Source organism: Pipistrellus kuhlii, unplaced genomic scaffold, assembly GCF_014108245.1.
Source record: "Pipistrellus kuhlii isolate mPipKuh1 unplaced genomic scaffold, mPipKuh1.p scaffold_m20_p_5, whole genome shotgun sequence".
In the NCBI taxonomy this organism is placed as follows: domain Eukaryota; kingdom Metazoa; phylum Chordata; class Mammalia; order Chiroptera; family Vespertilionidae; genus Pipistrellus; species Pipistrellus kuhlii.
This window is the reverse complement of record NW_023425551.1, coordinates 26035787-26050473: the sequence shown is the minus strand read 5'-3', so window position 1 is coordinate 26050473 and position 14687 is coordinate 26035787.

Below are 14687 nucleotides of genomic sequence, written 5' to 3'. Positions count from 1 at the left end.
CCCTGGAAGCAGAGAGGTCTTGGATAAAACTTACTAGAAATACTTAAGACTTTTCGATAAGTTCTCAAACCACTGTGGTGGTATTACAGTGAGTAGTAATGGAAATCAGCATCCCTCACAGACATAGACAATAGTTATTACTGATAACAATCAAAAGCTACAACAATAACAAAAAGCCCTCTTCTAATATATTATGCCATTGTAATAGCTGTCTTTGACAACAAAATACCAAATAATCAAAACAGATGTTAATTAGCACTCAGCATTTACTATTCATAGAGACAGGCCATCATTTGTTAATTATTAGGCAAATAACAGTATTGATCACAATTTGTCAACTTGGAAATAATTGAAACCAGTAAAAGAAGAGTAGAATCTTCCAGTAAACAATAGTCTTTCATTTTGGAAATGCTTAGCCCAGCTCTTCTATTGTACATTATCCTACTCATCAATACATGCTTTCCACATAATTGTCTCTCTCTTGATTGTGGTGCTTTTTCAAAACAAAAATCAGGTGGTTTAGTGAGAACATATTAAGGTACATATATCATTTTGGCAGCCAATATCAAGTCATGATGGAATTAAGAGGGTCAATACCCAGCAGAGTCATAATGCAGGTGCTTCCTATGTACTTGTACCTCAAAATGCTGGTAGTTAAATTGGCTCTTTATTCACTTAAAAAAATGTACCGAGTGGCAACAATGTGCTTTCTAGATATGGGATTAATTACTCAGAAACGTGCTTTTATATTCCAAGTCTTGCATTCAATGCAAAGATGCATAAAGCAGTCATCTTCACAAATAGTGGCAAAACCCATTGTTTGCTTTGTCTTAAGACTTTTTATTCAAAGTAAGTGTAACTTTCAACTTAAAGAAAAGAATGGATTCTATAGGAACACTGACTTAAAAACATGATCCTTAACATATTATCAGTAATCATTTCATACAAAGCTTTTAAAATAATTTTGCAGGAAATGCAACATATAAGGACTAAAACACTTAAGACATATTACCTTTACCATCCCTCTCCCCAGTAACCTAATAGACACAACTTTGTTTCATAAGAAAAAAATTTATATCATATAAAAAAAAAAAAGTTTTAGTTGCAAATAGAAAAGGGGAAATCGAAATGATAATTTTTCCCTAACTTCTGGTCTTACCCATTTTGGACAAAGGAAAGAGGACAAGTTCAAATATCCAGGATCTAGAAACGAACTCAAGTAGCTGATAATTAACGTTGTCCAAGGGAATGGAGTGGGACCATTTCCAGCTGTGAAGACAGGCCAAGTGTTTTAACGGCAAAATCTCAGCAGCTCACCTTAAAATTGGCTTTAAAACAGCTTTTCTGCAATAACCATATGTGCCCATTTTCTGCCTGAAGAATTTCCATTTTAAATCCCACAAAAACATGAGTCATAATGGAGATTCTGACATGACATTAACTACAGCAATGCTTGGGTAAAGGAAGGAGAATAGAATAATTGAAATGGTGATCAAGGTTCTACCTGGAGAATTGGACGGCTAAATGGAGAGCCCCTTGACTTTTCACCCCTGAGACTGCGGTTGGATTCAAGTCCTGACTGGAGTGACTAAAAAATCATTGTGAGCACTGATGTGAAAAGGCCCAAAGTGAAATTAGAATGGTGGTCTCAGTCCAGTTGTTTCTGTGCTGTATTTCCAAATCACAGACCACAGCAAATGAGTCCTCTCTGAGAAGATACACATAAAACTCAGGCTTCTAGGACAAAAGAAAAGGGTAAAAAAAAAAAACCCACAAACTGGTATTAATGAACTATGAATCGCACAGATACATTACCGAAGTAAAATCATGTTACAAAACATATAGACATTTTTACCAAAAAGAGCCTTTGGCTATTTTATCATGGGCATCCTTGGAAACGCTATATTGTTAAGTTATTCCTGCATTTGGTATAACCTACCTGCTAAATGCTAATCCAGGAAAATAGTAGATTCATTCAACTATTTAAACAAAAATATATTTTCACTTTCCATTACATTCACTTCTATTATTAAAAAATAAATAAACCCCAGAAACGTCAAAATGTCGGCAGCCTGATAGATTTAATTATGAAGGAGATGGAATCAGTCGCCATCCAAAGAAATACACAAAAGCTCTCAGGAATGCTGAAGGCCTTTCTTACAGGAAGGAGTTAACAGACCTAGCAGATTTCAAGAAAAACACCCTGTTAAATTACAAATTGCAACCAGCTCTGCGTTTCGTTTAGAGTGAATAATTCATTTGTACCTTAAATTCTTTCCCCATATCTGATTTCAAACACGGTCTCCAACAACAGGTGCTTGCCCATATAAATGACTCTCCTGATTCTCCCAGAGAATGGCTGATTACAAGCAGACACGGGAAAGATGTGCTGGGGTTTGTGTCAGAGCCAGATAGCATCTAACAAGATTCCAAAAAACAAATACCCTTGCAAAAAAAAAAAACAGTATTACACCAGGGAAAACAAGACCCATTCCATCAAAAGTAAATCTGAAACGCAGTCGAATAATATTGTATTTGCTTTTCATAGTGAATTACCTGAGGTATCTGTGCCTCATCATTTTTAACTGTTTGAGGCACCCAAGCTCCCACCTTCACATAGTTTAGTCTTTACTGTGGACTTGCTTCAAGACCCAAAGCTTCGTAAAGCAACAGCAATTAAAGCACCAGTTTCCGTTGTATGTAGATGATATTATTGGCCTCCCCTATTTCAACCTCCGAATTTGGTTTAATGAGATTAGACAATTCTTAGCAAACCTGAAACACTCACTCAGAGCAGTAATATGCATATGAGAGAAATTGCAAAACCAGTTGGCATGCCCTGAGCATGGGGAAGATTTTCAAGTATTGCTCCTTTCAAGATGCCTGATTAGGAGGATATGATTGTAATCTCTAATTCTTTTTCTCAAGGGTCACACAATTGTTCAGATGGTCTACAAATTGCAATTACAAAGCAAAATGAGGGATGCTGGGTGGCTGGTCCTTTTCCTGACATCCAATCCACTTTTAAAGTACACTGCATAACAATAATTGCTTTTCATCAGTTCTCCATTTCATAGCAATATTTTATGATTATGCATTTTCATTCGGAAATCTCACTAGTCCACAAAGCATTTGGCTCACATGAGTTTAAATATCATCAATAGTCTTGTTTTCACTTCAACACCTCAGAATTTCTAAGTTTGACCTACACAGTCACACGTTCACTAGCAATGTGAACATACATAGGTCTTGCTTCTTAATATGCTATTGACTTAATTATTTACCTTTGATAGCCCTTTGCACCATAAATAGAGTGAATAAATGACAAGCTACTCCAGATCTCATTGGTTACTATACTAAAAATAATAAATGAAAGAGTGAATGAATGCATGGACAAGTGCATTACAAATACTTTTTGTTGTAGCTGTAGGAGCAAAAGAGAGAGTCACATGTTAAACAGCCATTCTGAACATAGAGTATTCACTGGGCAACAAACTAATGGAGAGAGTTTAGGGAGACAGAGAGGACATGGAATGCAGAGACCAGAAAATAAAAGAAACAGATTTTCAAAGCTTGTCACTGCCAGTGTCTATTTGGCAGCATTATTGTGTTAAGCCACTGAAAAAACAATGAAGTCAATTTTTTTTTTTCCATCAGAGTTGTGCATGAACAATCCTTGCTGGGTTAATATGTTATAATGAGTACAGTAACATTTGTACAAATATTAAATTTCGGAGAAGTTCTCTGTGTTCTACTTTCTCTTCACCGATGGTGTCAGCCCTAGATGTCGTAAACTGTCCAGTGACATTGTCATCATAAAAACACTCTTCGAAATACAGACTTCAGAAGGGGAAATGGTACAGACTTTGAATGTTAGAGTCTAATGTTTGGGTTCTACTTTTATTTCATTGTTGACCAGCTGTGAGGTGTAGGGCCAGTAACTCCTCCTTTCTGTGCTTCAGTTTCTTTATCTATGTTATTATTATGGGAATAATAATAATCTCTCCTTCATATAGTGACTGTGAAGATTGAAAGAGTCAGGGCCATCCCTCAATACAATAGAGGCTCAATATTTACCTACTATTATACAATCATCCCTCGGTATCTAAGATGAATTGCCTCAGGGTTCCCTTATGTACTAATAACTTACTGAGCTCCTGCCTTGTGCTGGATCCTGGGAGGAAAAACACAGAAGAATAAGAGAATATAATTGGCCTTAATGGGAAAACAAGACCAAACAGACGATTAGGTTCAATGTGGTGAGGACCATGAGACACACTCAAAGCATTCAATGAGCAACTAAGAAGAGTACCTGTTGTAGAGGGATGTACAGAAAGACTTCCTGGAGATGAAATATTTATGCTTGTTTTGAAGGATGCGCAGGAGTTTGCCAAGCAAATTATTAGGGAAATGTATTCTAAAAAGAGTGAATAATCTATGCAAAGCCATGACCTATTTGGGAAATGGAAACAGTTTGCTCTTGGAACAAAATATGTGTGAGGGGAAAATAGGAAGAGATGAAATTTAATCAGAAGGCAGGGGACAGATCACAGGGAATACTGAGTCTACATGAAGGACTTCATATTTGAGCCTGAAAATTAGAAGATTTTGCGCAAGGGAGTAACATTATGTCTTGTGATTTCTAGATATGCTAACTTTACAGTATTGTGAAGGAAAGGTTGGAGAGAGGTAGGGTTGGTGTTTGGAGACCAATTAAAAGGTTATTAATAAAACATAAGTGAAATGAGATAACAGAACTAAAGGAGTCTTTTTAATTAATCCTGAATATGAAATAATATAAACCCATGGGATTCTTATATAATGATGGAAATAAGCAGTTGTTGTTCTAAGGGCTCTATGTTTATCTCTTTAGAATCTAATGCCATGCTGTATATATTACTCCATTTTATAGAAAAAGCTTTGGGAAAAAAAGGTTAAGTTACTTCCTAAGCTAACAAAACTCTGCCTTCTATAGAGTCAGGATTGAAACCCTGGGTCAAGCTCTTAACAACCACATCACATAAAGCTGAGGGAGGGAGAGATGGATGAATGATGCCAAGAAGAAGCATCACTCTGAGGTTCCAGTTAGAGCTGGATCTGGGAGCCAGACAGGCCTAAGATGAAGACTTGCTTTGAACCCTCTTCTGAAACAGAGTATTCCCTGATCTTTCTGGGTCTCAGTTTAAACAATATAATCTTTAAAAAAAAAAATCTTAAAATCAGGTGTTTGTAGGATTAGAGCAAGGAATAAAAGAACATATGTAAATTGCATGCACAATGCTTGGCAGAAAGAAAGCACCCGCAAATTGTGGTTATTATTATTATTGTGATTATTCAGTGATATGCCCTATAGTCTCCACAGAGGTGATAATCACCAATGTAGGAAATCACAATATAGGGTGAAGAGGTAAAGAGAAACAGGGGTGGGCAGTATTTAGGTAACAGAAGATGCTAATTTCAGGGTATTTTCCATTTGATAAAAGACTGTCTTTAAGCCAGTAACCTGATTTTATATCTTTTACCATGTATTTCTGGCAGTTTCTGGCAAATAATAGTTTCTCAAATATGTGTTGTAGACTTGTAAATTTAACTCCTACTGCAATGTTAATATGCAGGGGGAAGAAAAGTGGTTTCTTCATTTTATCTGCAGCTGTTCTGTTTTCCTCAGAAGCCCCCTCCACAGGTTAATAGTGGAAAACATCTTATGAACCTATCCAGGGCAAAGCTTAGTCAGATCTCATAGTTTAAGCCTTTCTGGTAATGCTGAGTTTCTTTGAAAAAATAATAATCTTTCAAATTAATTCCCTTTCCTCCCTGCCTCTCTTCTTTCTTTCCCTAAAATAGCAACCAGGTGAATGCTTCAAGTCTGGATGAGCCCACTCAACATAAGGCTTCAGGAAGCAGGGAATGAGACAGCAGGCTCTCCAACGTTCTACAAAGCATGCCTTCTAAAGGCAGGTCTGCCCAGGCCCTGCGAGGCTGCAACCCCACGCCCACGATTTCTGAGGATGCTGCATGTCTACTTCGATGTCAGGGTACCAACCATCATACCATCAGCCTTCAAAGTAGAAAGAAAACTAAAGATCTCCCCCAACTGATTAATACTGCATTCCTGATTAAATTTTAGACAACTACAGATGTCAGACAACCCAGAAATGGAATTTATAGACATGTCAAACCCAGCCACATAAAATTCACCATATAAATTTGAAAATAATTTATCTATGGGACCAAGAAGAATAAAACCTTAGAATAGAAAATAAATGGAAAGGGATCAAGTTGCATCTATCAATTAAACAAAAATGACTGGTCTTGAGGATTCTGAAACTAGTTGTATGTAAGCAACAAAATATTCTGCAAGAAAATTATAAACTAGTTTGTGTGGGGGTTTTTTGTTTTGTTTTTTTTTTTCTTGAGGCAGAGCTATGCGCATGTTTGTCTGAAATTAGCAATAAACTTTAAATCACCAAACTTTTAGTTTGGGGTCTGACATTTATGGGACATGGCAAGTCTTTAAGAAACACTTTATTTCTAAGTCAATATCTCGCTTGGTAGTTTCATCTTTTGAAGATGAAAATTGATTTTTCTCTACACAGCAAATAGACTGTTCCCCTCCTCCATCACTGCGAGGTGCCAGGAGTGCAGCAGAGCCCCCCACGCCCCAGCAGCTTCAGGGTTTGCCATTTCAGCATGATCCACACCAGAGGCCAGAACAGCGCGGCCTTTCCAATGTTGGTGACTTTCTCATTTCAATAGAATTCTTTCATGATGAACAAAAATAAAAGACAGTGAAATAGTACTTTTGTTACACACTGTCATAGTTATTTTACCATAATTTTTATTTCAGGCAATAAGTACAAAGGATTGGCTCAGATCTACCTTAAAAAAATAACCCAGTGTGTTTATTTGTGAAGCTCATTTCTCTATGAGGACTGAAGGGTTAATAGTAATTGAGTAAAATTTGAAATGTATTGCATTTAATTTATAAATCCTCCCAGAAAAGTCAAGCCAGAAAAATTTAAAGTATATTTTTCTGTACTGTTTCACTCTCCTTAGCAGAATGGAGGAGCTGTTAAAGAGAAATGGTGAAGTGTCTCCCCACAGTATGATCCATGGATTTTGGGAGTGAGAAGAAATGAGGCTCAATATGAGTATTGGATACCTATGTGATTATACTAGGAACCTTTCACTTCCACTGAGGATTTAGAAAGCCACACAAAAAAATTACTGTCACCTTAACAGTGGGGGAAAGGGCCAGATAATCTACAACATCAGAGAGCTGTCATGAGGCAACCAAGTAGACTGACTTCCAAAGAGTGACAAACTCCTCAAAAGGAACGAGGGGACACACCCGCTGTTCTGTCACTGGCAAGGTATGCAAAACTTGTAAGAAGAAAAAGGTATGATTTTTAAAAGAAAGAGTATAGGTTCACATGACAATTTAGACTTCATTGGGAGCCTCAGACAAAAGGATGATCCATATCCTCTCCCAAGTCCCAGTGTGTCAACATGAACAACAATGAGGGCAGGGACACAGTGTTCAGGAAGTGACTGGTGGCCACTTGGGACAGCACCCAAGTCCGTCCACTTCCCCAGACCATCTCTTACAGGAAGGAAAGGCATTATGTTGCTGGGGAAGAGAAGAGGCAGCATCAAAGATCCAATGCTTCTGGGAGCTAGAGAGCAGCAAAAGTCCTCAGGGAGGGGGTGAGCAGAGTACTCTCCTGGGCCACAAATCGTGCACTGATAGTAAGCAGGAACCTGTTACTGCTGGGAAAGGGGCCTAGTCAAGGTTTGGCACCAAAATAAGGGGAGGGGAAGTAGGGGACAGGAATACTGACAGAGCACTACTCCCAAGACCCTGATTCATAAGACCTCCTAAGATTGGTGATGGATCATGTGAATTGAGGAACCCTCCATGCATCCAACTCCCGTTCCCTAAATCTATTAACCTTGCCACAAGCCTAGCACTTAGTAATGAGCAATCACAGTCTATTGCTGGGGAAGGACAAAAATGGCTCAAATATGCACAAGCCACTGCAATCTGAGGATGGAGCAGGAACAAGAAAAATCCCTCAGCACCTAGGATCTACTCTAAGCACAAGGGCAGCATCATCAGAGGAATGTGAAGTCCATGATATACTCAAGGTTAACTACAGCAACAAAAAAAACCCAATCCAATCTGACTACTGTGCCTTCGCCACCCACAATAATGGCCTGACAGAATGATGCATGTGTCCATTTCTGGGTGCTAACACTATTTGCTTCAGTCTCTTATGTTGTACACACAACACACTGTCTGACATTCATTTAACAATAACAAGGCACATTAAAAATTCAGCCTAAACAGGTTTAGCTCAGTAGATAGAGCATCGGTCTGCAGACTGAGGGGTCCTCTGTTCAGTTCTGGGCATGGGCATGTACCTTGGTTGCAGGCACATCCCCAGTAGGGGGTGTGCAGGAGGTAGCTGATCGATGTTTCTTTCTCATTAGTGTTTCTGTCTATCTCTCTCCCTTTCTCTCTGTAAAAAATCAATAAAATATATTTTAAAAAATCAAGGAAAAGTACAACTAAAATCTTTGTCTTTATTAAGTTCCTGATTAGGGGAGAGGCCTCTTACCCCGAAGTAAATGAATATTAACAAGGAACTATATTAGAAATATTTAAAAGTGCATTAGAAGTATTACCTTGAGAAAGAAATGGATAATTATTTTTGCCCAGGGGGGAGTGTCAGGGAAAGCAAATAAGAGATTTTAAGTGAGACTTTGCCATAAGGACAACCAGAATAAGCATTTCAGCAGAGAAAATTGCTGTGCAGAGGCACAGATGGATGAAGAGGACATGAAATATTGGCAATTTCACAGTTAGACCAATAGAGTCTTAGGGTAGAACAGTTCTCTCACTGTTCGGTGCTTTTCTCATGGTTTCTATGAGTGGGCATTACTCTATCATGCAGAAGGAATATGGCATGAATTTAAATAGATTCCCTTCATTTCTCTATTTACAGGAAATAATACCACTTTTTTCTTTTCTTTCTTATTGAAAAGTTGATGACTTATAACACTTCTCATTAATGTTAATTATTTTCTGTATCTGAAGAACATCATAAACACATGTGGGTTTCAGTAGAATCTAAAAAATATAACCTTTGGAATGCACCCAAACTGCTAAACCATGAGAGCTTTTGAATAGAAAGTATTTTGAAGAAATGGTGCAATGCATAAAACTTTCAATATAACTGGCTTAAATTGATTTTTATTATGAAATTTAATCTCTCATTTTTAGTAAGTGCATTTATTTCTAGGGTGCAATTTGAGAATCTTCACAAATGCCATATAATTAATATTTATTCTCCTTCCCCACTTTCTGTGTGAGACTGTTGACTCCCTTGGTGAGTGAAGGCGAAGCTTCACAGGCCAGGACAGCAGGTATGCATTCTACTGGGCATGGGCGGTGCTATGGATGATATATTAACTATTGGCATCACTGATCCGCCTTTCTTTCATCTAGACAAGGATAGGATAGGCACTCCAGATACCGTATTCACTACCCATGTATTTATACATTCATTGCAGTCCTTCATTCCTTTGTTTAAACCTGTGCAAGGCTATATGGGAAGGCAACACAGCCAGGGCCGCAAAGAAATGCACAGAGGTCAGAATCAGGACGATGCTGCACTTGCTACCTGCTTTCCTCTGGAGATAAACAGACCTCTCGAGGACCTCATACACACATCTCTGACAGCAGGTGTCTTCCTGGGGTGTGCAAAGCGTGCTGAGAGTTCAGCCTCTAAGATGAACATGCAACATCTTGCTAGATCATTAATTTTCCTGAAATATTTTTAGAGAAAAAATATATGTTTTTTTGGTAATTAAATGTAGTGGTACCATGAATTATCGATAGAATGCATATTAGAATTTTAAGTTTTTTAGCTAAAAACAATTGAAAATTGTCTTCATCCTTCCACCAGGATACTTTGCAAGATCCATCAGGCTCTGCTGCTTATGCTCTTCTGCTAAGAGAGGATACTGTAAGAAACTCTCATACTTGCTGAGGTGAGTTCATATGTGAAGTATAGAAATTTTGGGAGGGATGGTGGTAGCTAGTTGGAGAAAGTCCAGTGATAGTCATGATATAATTCTTCTAAAGATTATAAGTATTAAGAGATAGATTTAAACACACACACACACACACACACACACAGCTAACATGAACTGTCAAAAAAAGGAGATGACGAGGCCAGAATTTTTACTAAGCTTAGGTTTCTCCAGAGTCCAAGAGTCACAGGTCTTCAACAGAATGAATCAGAGACTACTTTCTCAATGTTCTGGGCTCAGCATCACCACTTTTAAGATAAACACCCCAGGGGAAAAGCCACACTCCAACAAAAACAGCCAAACAGCAAGAAAAAAATGTGTTCATGAAATCTGAACTGCCTTAGGGCTCAGATATTCTGATTCCTGTCTTTTCACTATGAGTCATGATGTGGCTTTTCCCAAAGAAATCAGTTTCTTAGCAGAAGAGCATAAGCAGCAGAGCCTGAAGGATCTGCTGATTCTTTTTCAAAAGCATCCCTTTGACGGCATTGACCCCTCCCTACAATTGGTATGTGATGTTGATGCTCAGCAGCATATCAGCCACCTGGACATCTGTCAAGCAGATACAAGTCATTGGACTCCAGCTGGCTGCTTCCACAAGACAATTTGCAGTGTGGAGGGACTCTTCTGGCCAAGTAAACTGCCTCTCTTCCTTTCTACAACAAACATTTTTGTTGCCCTGTTTTGTACAGCTAATTGCCTTCTGAGCTATGTTGGTGTTGGGACATGCAAAAGACACACTTATGCAGGGAGGTCCAAATCAGGGAGATGCCACTCTCACTACCTCTCAAGTTTTCTGTGTGATTCTAGAAAACTAACAATCCATTCTTTTTTGCCATTAAAATAAGAGAAAGATCCACTTGTAAAAAATCTTTGCACATGAAACTAATATAATATTGTATGCCAACTATAATTTCTTCAAAAAAGAAAGGAAAAACTTTGCATCAAGGCCACACTTTCTGGCAAAAATACTGCTGTTAGCCATGGAGTTCTGTACATCTCTGGGCCTACTTTGCTTTTGCTCAACTAGATAGAGGTCTATTATTTTCTGACTTCAGTACATTGTGAATATTGCTTAGCCTTGAAATAAAAATCCATGAAGTGGTAAAGACAGATGGCCAATCAGAGGTGTCTGCAAAGGATATACATTGGCGGCCTTCCTGTTTCTTCCCCTAATGTTCCTTCATTTAGCCCAGCAGCCTAGAAAGCCATAGGAAGAATGTATTTTACCATAAAGCAGTCTTCAGTGGCCTGTCCGCCTGCATGCGCATGCCTGAGTTGGGTAGTTTCTCTACGCACACTCGGTAGGGGTGTGCACCAGTCTCTGTGTCTTCCCTTCAGTGCTCAGCTTAGTAGACAATAAATAAAAGGCTCTTCAGAAAATTACCTCATCCAACGTACTCAATGATACCCTGGTGCCCTGTAAGAGTTGATTTCCATCACTGCAAAAATTAATTCACCTCATACAGTAAACAATCTAGTTTTTGGAAGAAACTGTGTTATGGAATCAAAGCCAATACTCCAAATGGAATCTTGAAACAGAAACATTTTTTTTATTCCAGAAACTATTTAGAAAATGACTGTTAGTTATTATATCATATTTTCTAATAATTAGTGAAAGAGAAGCAATGTAAACATCTTGTTGGTGGCACATCAAAAGACTTTTGCCAATTTTTTTTTTTTATTCTTTGTGGGACAATTATTTTGTTGAGGTGTAAACCAGAATGAGTGAGAGGTAATGGAGAATGGATGTTCCATCATAGTAACTTCTTAGCAAAATCACATTAGGAAACCACTGAGTGAGTTACAAACGCAGATAATCTGAGTCCTTGCCAGAATCCATTCATCTCTGCTCTCTCCTATGCAAACTCAGCTACTTCACCTCAATGTCAGAGAAGAACTTAACGGGGTTTTAGGAAACCATAAAGAGATCAGACTGTCCAACTAGCAGGTCATAAAGCCTGGGAAATAAACAGGTTCCCGGAAGTGTCAGAAGCACCAAAAGAAAAGACCTGTTGTAGGTTCTGGATGGAAATCCAATCAAACACACATTTCAGATTCTCTAAAAGGAATATTCATTAATTTATCCATCCGATAATTCACCAATATATGTAGAGTGTTTATTTCATGCCAGGTACTAAATAGGCTAATAAGATATAAAGATGAGTGAGATAAAGATATCTCAGGGCTGCATCACGAAAGATCTCATCGATCAAGATAAGAAATTTAGATTTTAATATAAGTGCAATGGAAGTCATGTGGGTTTTAGGTAAAGGAGTGGGTATATTATGGTTTATATTTTAAAATACAATGGAGAGATGGATAGAGACCAATCTGGAGTGGGGAAGATGGAACTGGTAAGAAGGTGTCAGAGGTCCACAAGTTCAGGAAAAGGAAGATGCCTGAGTGACAGGTGGGCCCACGATTCAAGTTAAGTTTAACAGGAAGAGATAATTTTTTCTTTTTATTTGAAAATCTTTGATTTTCTTTATCTTCCACCATCCCTTCCTTATTTCCTTCGTTTACTTCCTCTTTTTGAAATAGGAGAATCTTTCATGTGTTTACTGAATATAAGAGAAATAAAGATTTTTCATTAAAAAGTGCCAAAATATACCAGTGTCAAAAAAAAAAAAATTGTAAAACTCTTCCCTTTCCCTATAATCTCATGCCAAGAAGATAAACACTGTTAATAGGATCATGAATATGTGTCCATATTTTCTCTATGAACACATAAAAAATAAAGAAATATATTAATTAATATGGTTATTTGGTAAACAATCATAGGCTTTAATAAATAAACTTGAAATGACTAAATAGTGACTCAGAATACAAAAAATTTTTTCAGAAATTAATGGATTTGGAGAAAAACATCTCTAGGTAGTACTACTCAAAGTGAGGCCCTAAGACCATCTGAATGACTCCTGATTTTGATGCCATCCCAACTGAGTCTCTGAAAATGGAGCCCAGGAGTCCGCATTAGGACAAGCTGCCCAGATGATTCTAATGTACACTTAATTTAAGAACAACTCTCAGAGTGTGTAATTTGTGTCTGAATCGAACAGTGAATAACAAATATACATATTTCTTCAAAATAGATAAGCATGATTGAAACATCTTTAACTTCCCTTTTGATAAGAAAAAAATGATTTTTTTTTTTTACAATTGCTTAGCAAACAAAATGCGTTTAGAAGCAGAAAAATCACTGTTCTCCCCTCCTCCATGTAGGAGGGACCTCGATGAGTCAATAACCTGGGCTCCTCTCAGCCCCTCCAGGAAGGAGGAGGAAAGTGGCAGACAGCTCCCCCACTCTCTCCTGGCCCTGTCTTTGGGCTGTTCTCCTGGACTGTGCATGACTTTCTTCCAATTCTTTAAATGCCACAGACTTGATATATCCTGTGGCTAAGTCAGAAAATCTTTTAGGAAGCTTTGTGTTGCCAGAAAGCTAGCTCACATCCTCCAGTTTACCTTCTGTGCTAATAAACCAGACATCTATACCTACTTCTGTCTACTCTGCATCTGTCCATTGGTTCCTCATCAAGGGGCAGGGGGGCTAAGTCATGCCTTCACCAAATTTCAACTCTATCTCTGTGGGTTTACAAAGTTTACTCAGCTTATTTTAGTAATGAGTGGAATCAGAAAATTTTACCAACACACAGAAAAGAAGTATTGGCTTTTGTTTTGAAAAACAAAACTTATATAGTCACACAATATGTAGTTATGGAATATCATTCTTTAGACCTCAAAGAAACATCCCTGATTTATTAGAAGAAAAAGACTCTCAAAACCAAACCACATCTCAATATACATTTCTTAATAATTTAGAAGAGGGAGGAGTGAGGAAAAAAGGCAAAGAGAAAACAGGGGCCCTGGCTGGTGTTGCTTAGTGGTCAAAGGCACATATTTGGGTTGCATGTTCAATACCTGGCTATGGTCAAGGCTTGTTCTAGAGGCAATCAATCCATGTGTCTCCCTCACATCTCTTCTCTCTCTCTCTCTCTCTCTCTCTCTCTCTCTCTCTCTCTCTCTCCTCTCTCTCTCTGTCTCTGTCTCTCTCTCTCCTTTCCTTTGCCCTTCCCTCTCTCCCTCCCTTCCTCTCTCTCTAAAGAAAAAAAAAAATTCAATGGAAAAAATATCCTTGGGTGAGGATTAACAGAAAGAGAGAGGATTAACAGAAAGAGAGAGAGAGAAGAGGAAATAGAGAAATTGATTGTGGCTTACCCTTATTGCTCTTTACTTTGGCATAAATCATTCTGCTGCTAGAAAGAATATAGAAGTAGCACTGAATGTGGGTGTTATTCCTGGTCAGCCACTGCCCATTAGTGTGTGTAGCCTTCAGCAAGTCATCTTACACCCTCACAACCTTGGGCCTCAGTTTCCCCCAAATAGTTTTGGATCACAGAGGGTCTATGATCTCTTCCACTGTTTAACTTCTTCTTGCTTCTGTTGTTTTGTGCATAAGCCTTCATTGACAAAGCCTTTATTTTTCTTTGAATGTAGCAGAACAATTTTTAAACACAAAACTTCTCACATAATAATAAAAGCTTGCGATTTAAAATGTCCAGCATAGGGAATAAGTAGACAATATTGTA